The sequence below is a fragment of the Panthera pardus genome, unplaced genomic scaffold (assembly GCF_024362965.1).
Source record: "Panthera pardus isolate Hobbes unplaced genomic scaffold, ASM2436296v1 HiC_scaffold_5, whole genome shotgun sequence".
NCBI lineage: Eukaryota > Metazoa > Chordata > Mammalia > Carnivora > Felidae > Panthera > Panthera pardus.
Genome location: NW_026526980.1, coordinates 10612252 through 10623475, shown reverse-complemented (window position 1 = coordinate 10623475; position 11224 = coordinate 10612252).

Genomic DNA, 11224 nt, shown 5'->3' with positions numbered 1-11224 from the left:
CCAGAAAGACAGACTTTGACACCTGCAACAGAATCCGTATGGCCCACCAAACATTAGTTTTTTATCTACTGGCCCTTTACGGAAAGCATTTGTAACCTCTGATCTAGACCTTGCTCTCGTTATCTCTAAAATGGGTTGATAGAAACATGCCTTGGTTCACAGGGATTGTAAGGATTATGGAACACAACGAACATAAAAACTACTTAGTATTTATAGTAAATCCTCAATAAACATAGGTAATTATTAAGATTTTCTCATTGATCTTATTCTCTTTTCTTCCAATAGAAATTTCCCTGTAGCTATTTAATGAATATAAGTTGTCTGTTTGTTTTTGCAGATCTAAGTAAATTGCTTAGCTATTAAAGAATAGTTTCCAAATCTAGGAAGTGTGTGTGTGTGTGTGTGTGTGTGTGTGTGTGTGTGTGTGTATGTGTCGGGGGAGCTGGCCCTGAGTTAAGGGTAGGAAACCAATATTTGTTAAGCCCCTACTATGTGCCAGGTGTGGGATGAATGCTTCCCATGTGTTACGTCACTGAAGTTTTATTACCCAGGAAAGGACACATGACTCTCAGAAAGAAGGGATAAGTAGTCAATGACACTGTTACCAAGTCCCTGAGCTGGGACTCAAATCCAATGCTGCTTCCCTCCAAAGCACATGCTGTCTCCATTATAGAAGCACCTAACTGTTGAGCTGTGTCCACTTCAAGGCAAGATCTTGAACCACTGCACGCCTCGCTGACAGCCCTGGCCAATGCCTCTTGTCCACCTTATTTATCCATGGTAACCGTTTTCCCTCTCAAGAGCGAGTTCGGACAATAAATTCTGTGGTCCCCACTGTAATGTACAAGGCTGAAAATATCAGCTCAGTGAGGGCTGAGGTCTTTGTTCTGTTTCCTGAGTGCACTTGGAACACCTAGGTGTTCTAAGCACCTAGGACAGAGGATGGCACATAGTGAGTAGGTGGTCAATAGGTGTGTGTTGAATTGATGGATGTTGAATGGATGATCAGTAACCCACACAGGTAGCTGCCACGTAAACAAAAGCCGCACAGTGGGTAGAGGGTTGTTCTGTTAAAATAACTCCGAACATGCCTGGGTACCTGGCTCTTGGTCCCTCTACGGGGTTACAGCAAACTGTGCCTAGTTTGGATTTGGGGTTTTCAGTGATACATATTGAACACCCACTTCGTATGGGATATGGACCAGTTGGGCATCCCGGATAAACGAGGTGAGTATTGTTCAAGGCCTCGTAAAGAACGGGGATGTTGGGGAAGGGGCCTCTCATGCAGGGTCAGAAATTAAACACACGAAAGTGAGCCCTGGGTGGCCTTGCCAAAGAAAAGGGAGGTAGATTATGTGCTCAGCACAGCCATGACATGAAGGCAAGGCTGATAACCCGTCCCTTTTATGCACACAGTGTGTCATGGGCCACTTCCAGCTGCAGAAGAAAGCCTGACCTTTGCAGAGGGGCTATAAAAAGACAGCCGAGCTCGCTCCTTCTCTCCCCACAATGTACCTTTAACAAAGGAAGAGAAGTGAAGGATCTCTTGTGTTCAAGTGAAATGTATGTGAAGGCGACTTGGCGTTTTGTCAAGCTAATGGCCAGAGCACAGAGCGACAAACAAGATGCTGCTTTGGCTGGGATGGCCTCATGTGGCCTGGCGAGAGTTGGACAGTGGGGCTGCCAGCCGAGAGGGGCATCTTTTAGGCCAGCTTTCCAGCACCATCAGACTGGGGCGGGGGACGGTTCTAGAAGATGCTCGAGAACTCCAGAGCCAGGAGTCCGAGATCACTGACAAAGCTAACTCTCAGACTTAGAAATCACATCTACATCTGCGAGGGGCTCAAACGGATAGGTTGAAGGGCATCGTACCCTCCAGTGAGAGCATTCAAGCGGCCAAGGACTAAAACATCCCAGAGGATGACAGTTGCTGAAGGTTCAGAGAAAGTGAGCAACCTGTTCGTTCTCCCCATCCCTTGCAGCCTAGGGATGGGATGCAGGAGGCTCGAGTCCGCAAGGATGACGAAAAGGCACGTGTTGTCAGACACCCTTGAAATAATTTCTTAAATTCCTAGAATATGCAACATTGTACTATCTCCATACACCTGGTTTATTTTTTTCCAGGGCTGGAACAGGGTCGCTGCATTTCTGTGGTCGAGCTCAATACGTTGTTTCCTGGGACCATACTGAAGGAAATAGCAGTCTTTGAATATTAGTCACACCCAGGAGGTGGAAATTAGATAGAGGGAGGTGACAAGCAGATTGTCAGCTTCCATCTCACATTTAATCATGAGCCATGTGCCCGATGGAGTCAAGGGCAGATGGGTGGCTTTCCTGCAATAAATGTTAATATGTAATTCTCCTATCCCTCCTTTTCCTCCCCCCTCCCCATCCCCTGCTCCCCTATCTTTCTGCCAAGCCGTAGCACAGGCACCTCTGTCTAGCATTCCGTGGGGTCAGAAGAGTTCTCGCATCCTGGTGCAGGCCCTTGTTTTCTCCAAGCCTTTAGATTTCACAGGCTGGTAAAATAGATTCAACAAATATTTATTTATTGAGCGATTCTTGTGCCAGGCGCTGAGGAGATAACAGAGCGCAACACAGATAAAAACCCTGCCCACATTCCAGTGTCAGACGGAAGTGATTTGGGACTCTGACCTAGGATTGCCCGCTTTTCACTTTGCTAAGTTAGGACTTAAGGAGAGAGACAGACCTCCTGTGATCATCATTATTATCAATTTCTCCTTAGGAGAAGATGGTTTTTTTAACCTCCATCAGAGTGAAAGGGCATACTCTTACTATTTTTTTAAAAAGCTTTTGTTAAAAAAAATTTTTTTTAATGTCCATTTATTTTTGAGAGACAGAGATACAGAGTGTGAGTGGGGGGAGGGGCAGAGAGAGAGGGAAAGAGAATCCCAAGCAGGCTTTGCACTGTCAGCACAGAGCCCAGTGTGAGGCTCGATCTCACGAACTGTGAGATCATGACCTGAGTGGAAACCAAGAGTCGGACTCTTAACTGACTAAGCCACCCAGGTACCCCTAAAAGCCCTTAAGTAATCTCTACACCCAATGTGGGGTTCGAACTTACAACCCTGAGATCAAGAGTCGCATACTCCACTAAATGAGCCAGCCAGGCTCCCCAGGCATACTCTTAAAGGACACATTTTTTTTTCAATGATTTTATTAGAACCTTATTATATGCAAGTATAAGTTGTTGGGATTCAGCTACACAAACAAAACCGCTTTGGGTGTGGGAGAGAGCACTTTAAATAGTGTGGACAATTTTGTTCACTTCTTTACTTAAAGAGCTGACTTCCCCTGGTCTCCCATTTTCCATGTCTTAACAATGGCTCCTTCACCATGCTGAATGCTTAAAGATATGTATTATTTATACAACTTGGTCGATAACTCAAACCAACTCCTTCATCAGGTGCTCAACCGATGGTTTCAAAGTTGGAGAAACATCAGACTGTGAGGGTCAGCGAGAGACAGAATATCAGTTTCCAAGACAGCAACTTTCTACTAGATTTTGAAATGTCTTTTCTTCTTTCAACATTATATTGAAAACAGTTTTCAAGCATACAGAGGAACCAAATGAATTGTGCAGAGGACGCCCACTACTGCCACTTAGATTCTACCGTGAATGTTTAACTTGACTTGCTTTCTCATGTCTGTTCGTTTATCCAGCCCCCTCTCCACCCATCATCCCAGCTCGTCTTCTTGGTACATTTCAAAGGCAGCGGCTGAAATCAGTACACATCACCCCTAAACACTTCACCATGCATTTCACTCCCTAGAATCCAATTTGTGTTTATGATTTTTTTTTTTTTGAGGTAAAACTGAGATACAGTGAAATGCACAAGTCTGAAGTGGACTATTCAATGAGTTTTGACAAATGTGTAATCCAAATCCCTGTGCTGATCTATCAAGGGTAATTTAAACGAAATGCAATTTTTCTTCTGCTATGTGATGACTTTGAAATGCCCCTACCCAGTGAGACGAGACTCCACTGTAAATTGAACCTTATGAAAAATTCTCTTTACATGTCTTATTTTGCTCTTTTGCCCCAGACCCTGGAAAACATCCTCAGATGTCCATTTGGAAGCAATTGAGGCAGTTTGTGGGGTGGTTCAAGTTATCAGCATAAGAAGCATGGGTTTGAATCCCAGCTTTTCCAGTTTCTGGCTCTATGAACTAGGGCAAAGTATGTAGTGTGCCTATATGCCTCAGTTGCCCCATCTACAAAATAGAGGTAAAGATAGAACCTCCCTCATAAGGTTGTTCTGTGTGAATGAGTTAAATGATATAACGGCCTTAATTAGAACATTGCCCACCACGCAGCAGACATTCAGGACAGGCTGACCTGTATCACCACATTGGTAGCAGGAGACAGGGAAGGAGCTCTCGTATCTGACTCATTGACTTTGTAGACAGTGGCTTTTGGAACTCAGTGATTTTATGGTCCTCTCCGTTCTGAGTCTCTCTGGCTGAGTTGGCCTTCCAGCCAGAAATTTAATGACTGTCAAAATTCTCACCATGACATCACCAGACAATGTCAGTGGGAAGTCTGTGTCCATAAAATGACTCAAACTAGAAGAACTGGAGCAGGTGGGGGATCGGGTTCTTACTCTTTAATTGTGTTGGGTTTTAGTGTAAATCTCATGGCCTTGAATTTAATATTGCGCCATTTTATTGGCATCAAATTGCATTACAGACTCATTAGCTCTCTCTTGGCCCTTCATCTCTGCCGGACCAAAGCTTTCCTTTGACTGATGTTGGTTTCATTATTCAGGACTCTGAAACAGTGTCTTTGAAAATGGAGATCAGGGAAGGACACTTTCTGGTGGACAAGCTCTGTATTGATGTAGGGATACTTTGCTAGACTTCTGAAGGAAGACTCATTCATTGTTTCTTTCATTCAGTCAGCCATTCAACAATTAGTAATTGAGTATGTGCAAGACAGTTATGGTCCCGTTTGCAAAAACTCTCACAATATATTTAAAAATACAAGCACTTATTTAGTAATCACACAAATAATGAATCACAATCAGGATAGAACTCATCTCACAGCAGCCCTTGGAGCAGATCCTATTGGTTGCCTGCTATGGCAAAGGCTGATAATTGTCCCCTAATATTTATTTCCTTTCTTTTCTGTAGTCACAAAACACTTATTTTTAGCAGGATACATGCTATCTAGGGTAATGACTACATTTCCCAGCCTCCTTTGCTGTTCTATGTGAGAAGTAAGGGAGATGATTCATTTTCAGAAATACCAAATAAAAGCTGTGCTGTCTAGTTAACAATAGGTTTACCACCTATCGGAAATATATATGAGTCCTCTACCCACCCACAATAGAGTCCCAAACCCTTACACACTTCACTTCCTGGTTCTTTTTCCCCCTTTCCATTTCACGGGCTTATTTTCATGGGCTTTGCGATGAGATTGAGCCAAAGAACAAAGGAGGGACTAAAAGTCTGTGTGTTGTCAGGAAATATACATTTGTTCCAATCAGACTACTTTTTGCCTTACACGGGCATAGGTGACATTTGGGGTAAGGCTGTAACCTCTGTGGTACTCAGCCAATGAGGAATCAGGGGAGGGACTTGCACCCTAAGAGATAAATTGTCTGCTGTAACTGCCCTGAGTGCACCTGTCCATCTGACACCCGCTCTTGCAAGACCATTGATTAAAGCCTCACTTCACTGTGCTCCGAGGCCCCACGTCCCTCCTTTGATTGAGTCAGTGGCCTTATTTCTCACATTCTATAAGGCCGTGTATGATTCTAGGACCAATTCCAATGTATGGAAGGGGGTTCTCTCATATCACCAAGCAATTGTCCAAAACTAGCTCGGTGTCCAACAACTCAACTCAACTCTGACATTATGTACCTGGAGACAGTCAGATTCCAGTCCCAAATAGGTCCCCTTACCACCTCACTTTGGGTGCCATTTGCAAGACTAGTTTGTCACCTGTGCTTCTGCTATGAACTGAAATGCCTCCCCACCTCATGCCATGACCAGCCCTGCATCAGGGTTACGAGGACGAAGCACACTCACGTGATCTGAGACCCCAGTGGGGATTATTATAAGGATCCAAAGAAATGAGGCCACAGCCTCTCACTCAAATAGGAATGAGGTCTGGAATGTCATCCAGGCACACGGTGGCTGTAGTGTCCCAACATCAATCATTCTTGGACACCCACCATTCTTGGATCAACTTCTTATTCTCCCTGCTTCTTCCTACCCTCCCCTGACCTGCCATGGTATCTATTTTCTCAAGGTCTTTGCATATTTTTTTTCTTTAAGTTTATTTATTTATTGAGAGACAACAAGTGGGGAAAGGGCGGAGGGGTGGGGACAGAGGATCTGAAGCAGGTTCCGTGCCAACATCAGAGAGTTTGATGTGGGGCTCAAACTCACAAAACCATGAGATCATGAGATCATGACCTGAGCCGAAGTTGGACACTCAGCTGACTGAGGCACCCAGGTGCCACAAGTTTTTTGCATATTCTGTGACTTCTGCTTAATTCTGAATCCCGGTTCATCATGACTTATGCGTCTCATTCAGAATCCCTATGGGAAAAGATAGGTTTGGGGCATTTGGTCACCACCTAGTAGTGGGTGGCATTGTTGCAAAGCTGTGGGGCAGACTCCCTTGTTCCTGGCTGCCCTGGTCCAGTCACTTGAGAGTGAATATTTAGAAACATATGCATCAACTTGACATTGCTGTGACATCCAAAGAAGTGTGATTGATGAATTTGTCTCTCTGAAGAGGATAGACCAGCATGGGTGTTCTGAGCTGTATGTGACACGAGCTGTGTGATAGTCGTGCATACGAGAACCAATAGGAAATTTTTAAAGAAATGGTAATAGATCATTTATCATATATGGTTTGAGAGGCCCTGAGAAAGCTGCAGGAAAGGACTGTGACCCCAACTTCCAGAAGATTCCTCAGCCACACAGCAGAACTGGGCCAACATGGGAGCTGCTGCCTCAGCCTCCACCGGAGAGCTGCCTATGAAATCAAGGCCCAGCTGTGGGTGGCAGAACCACCCCACCTTTGCCACCAGCCATATTACCAAAGCAGGTGTCTTGGGTGGATTCTGTCCCTCTGCCGGAGAATCCAAGAATGTGTCTGGGTTTCCAGTCCGAGATGCAGAAGAAGGGCTGCTGGAGAAGGCTGGAATGGATGGCCAATGAATGCCACCGTGTCCATTCACAAATTCCAGGCTCTTTTTTTTTTTTTTTTAACATTTATTCATTTTTTGAGAGACAGAGAGACAGAGCATGACTGGGGCAGGGGCAGAGAGAGAGGGAGACACAGAATCCGAAGCAGGCTCCAGGGTCTGAGCTGCCAGCACAGAGCCTGATACAGGGCTTGAACTCATGGGGACTGTGAGATCTTGACCTGAGCCAAAGTCAGACGCCTAACTGACTGAGCCACCCAGGTGCCCCCACAAACTCCAGACTCTCGTGACAACAAGCCTGATGTCCTGCTCCCCGCTGTCACATGCCCCTCAACCTCCGTGCATTTGCACATTCTGTTGCCATTACCTGAAATGGACTCCCCGCATTCCTGCTACCCAAAATCTTATTCATTCATTCAACCCTTGCTGGGGACACCAAGTTGAATATGGCCAAGTCCCTGCTTCCAAAAACCTCATCACCTGGTTAGGGAGATAGAAATGTAAATTAACCTGCCTTTCCAGAATGCTCCCTTTCTGTGCTATAAAACACTTTACACTGTGAAAGGGAGTCAAGGACCAGGTTTAAGCACTCAGCTCTGGGGTCAGATTTGCCAGCTGTGTGACTTGGTAGAAGTTGCTTACCCTCTCTTAGCCTCACTTTCCCCATGTGTGGAATGGCCTTAATAACAGAGCCTGCCTCACTGGGCTCGTTCTGACTATTTCAGGAGATGTTGCATGGGCAGGACTCCGTCCAGGAGGCACATGACATCTATCAAACGCAATGTCCTTTCCCATCCTTCAAAGCCTGATCATATGTCTTATCCCAGTCCTCATGAGCCTTCCCCAAGCCTTCGGTGAGAAATGAGTCACCTCAACCCTCTCTCTTCCTCTTACTAGCATTTTCCTCCACGGGATACACCTCTGGGATATCAGAAATGCTGGGAGGACTGTGTGTATATATTTGCTGACCTTTTAAAAAAAAAAAAAACAACAGGAGTGGCCTTAGTCAAATATTAAACAATAAAGGCTATTTTTTTATTTAATTGAATTAAAAAAAATTTTTAACATTTATTTATTTTTGAGAGAGAGTGCAAGTGGAGGAGGGGCAGAGAGAGAGGGAGACACAGAATCCGAAGCAGGCTCCAGGCTCCGAGCCGTCAGCACAGAGCCCCACATGGGGCTTGAACACAGGAACAGTGAGATCATGAGCTGAGCCCAAGTTGGACGCCTAACTGACTGAGCCACCCAGGCGTGCCCCCCCTTTTTTTTCCTAATTTTTAAATGTTTATTTATTTTTGAGAGAGAGAGACAAAGAAGACTGTTTTTAATGAAATAAGAATCAAAAGTCAGTGAAAAAGTGGCAGTTTTCTGAACCCTCCCATGCAGTGCGTCTGGCGTTTCAGTCCCTGAGCTTGGAGCCCCGGGATGTTTTCCTTCACCTTCCCCTCTGCCTGGCACAAGGTGAGAACCCATGGAGGTGTGTAATAAATTAATAATAAATGAATTTGTGTTTGTTCTGACACATACAGCAGATTTTCCAAGGCCGAAGTTCTGAGGCTTGTACCTTGTACTCTTTGGAGGAAATGAGCTATGGAAACCGATTATCGGCTGGAAAAACAGTAAGAGCGAAGCATCATTTACTCAGTGTAGTGGGGTGAATCGTGGCCCACTGTGAGAGCATCGAAGACAGGTATATATTGGTCTCTGAGCCTGGTTCTTGGCACAGAGCTCCTTAAACCCTCGAAATTTCCTAGGTGATAAGAGCTCTAAGAGTATCTTTTGCTCTAATGAGATGACTGGGGCGGGGGCTCCTGGATGGCTCCAGGATTGGGGGTGGTCACCAGAGAGATCAAGCCATGATTAGAAGCTTGGAATTTTCAGCACCCCTGCCACTTCTTTTCTTTTTAAATTTTTTTTATGTTTATTTATTTTTGAGAGAGAGACAAGGTATGGGTGGGGAGGGGCAGAGAGAGGGGGATACACAGAATCTGAAGCAGGCTCCAGGCAACACAGAGCCTGATGCGGGGCTTGAACTGACAAACTGTGAGATCATGACCTGAGCTGAAGTCGGCGGCTTAACCGACTGAGCCACACAAACGTCACTCTGTTAATATTCCTCCCATTTCATAGATTAGAGGGGAGATTGAAGCAAAGCGAGATAAAGAGGTTTATACCAAAACGGCGGCCACTTTGCTGTCTCTGCATGCCTGAGCCTCCCCCTTCTTCCCAAGAAGTGCTGGGACTTTCCTTGAGGGATACCCCTCCTACAGTCCCCGTGGGTTGGGCAGGGCTTACCCCACCTCCAACTGTAGTAGTCAGTGGGGGCCACATGTACCATAGACTGGATGGTTCAACCAACAGAAATGTATTTTCCCATAGTTCTGGAGGCTAGAGGGTCCAAGATCAAGGCACTCAGGGTTCGGTTTCTGGTGCAAGCTCTTCTCCTGGCCTGGCCTACAGATGGCCACCATCTTGCTGTGTCCTCACAAGGCCTTTCTTTGGTGTGCATGTGCATGGAGAGAGACCCCTATGTTTTCTTATCATGACACCAGCCCTATTGGATTAGGGCTCACCCTTATAACCTCATTTCATCTTAATTACCACTGAAAAGCCATTTCCAAATACACTCACATTAGGGGTTAGGGCTTCAGTATATGAATTTTGAGGAGACACAACTTAGTCTATAGAACCAGCCCAGACCAGGTGTATCAGCGCATTCTCTAACTTAGTCACTTTTATTTATTTTTTTAAAATTGTTTTTGGGGAGGTGTCTGGGTGGCTCAGTCGGTTAAGCGTCCGACTCTTGTTTCAGCTCAGGTCATGATCTCACGGTTTGGGAGTTCGAGCCCTGCATCTGGCTCTGAGCTGATGGTGTGGAGTCCGCTTGGGATTCTCTGTCTCCCTCTCTCTCTGCCCCTCCCCTGCTCACTCTCTCTCTCTCTCTCAAAATAAAGAAATAAACATTTAAAAATAAATAGGCACCTGGGTGGCTCATTTGGTTAAGCATCAGACTTCAGCTCAGGTCATGATCTCACGGTTCCTGAGTTTGAGGCCCATATCCGGCTCTCTGCTGTCAGTGTGGAACCAGCTTTGAAAACTCTGTCCCCCTCTCTCTGCCTCTCCTCTGCATGTGTGCGTTTGTGCTCTCTTCATAAGCATTAAAAATTCTTTTTAAATAAGAATAAAAATAAATAAAATTTTAAATGTTTTTTAAATTTATTTTTGAGAGAGAGAGAGAGCACACGAGTTGGGGAGGGGCATAGAGAGAGAAGGAGACATGGAATCCAAAGCAGGCACCAGGCTCCCAGCTGTCAGCACAGAGCCCAATGCGGGGGCCTGAACTGAACCATGAGATCATGACCTGATCCGAAGCCAGACACTTAATCGACTGAGCCACCCAGGCGTTCCATACATACATACATATATATATATATATATATATATATATATATATATATATTTTTTTTTTTTTTTTTTTTTTTAAATAAATTCAACCCTCAATGTGGGGCTTGACCTCGGGATTCCAAGATCAAGAATCGCATGGTCTACCAACTGAGCCAGCCAGGCACTCCTAACATGGCCACTTTTAGCATACATCTCAAGTCTATCTCTAGGCATGGCCTTTGCTACAATTTCCAGGCAAGCACAGTTCTCTCTTCCTCTATGACGAGTTTAATGTGAAGAGAACGTGAGGGGAGAGCCACTGCAGGAGATGGAGGAGGCCTGGCAGAGAGGGCCCCAGCTTAGAAAAAAGCAGAGTCAAGAATAGGATGGAGAGTGTCTGGATCGAACTGTACTGAAGCAGGATCTCCTGGGTATCTCACTTAACATGACACAATAAGTTATTTTTTTAAATTTTATTTTTTTACTTTACATCCAAGTTAGTTAGCATATAGTGCAACAACGATTTCAGTAGATTCCTTAGTGCCCCTTACCCATTTAGCCCATCCCCTCCCACAACCCCTCCAGTAACCCTCTGTTTGTTCTCCATATTTAAGAGTCTCTTCTGTTTTGTCCCCCTCCCTGTTTTTATATTACTT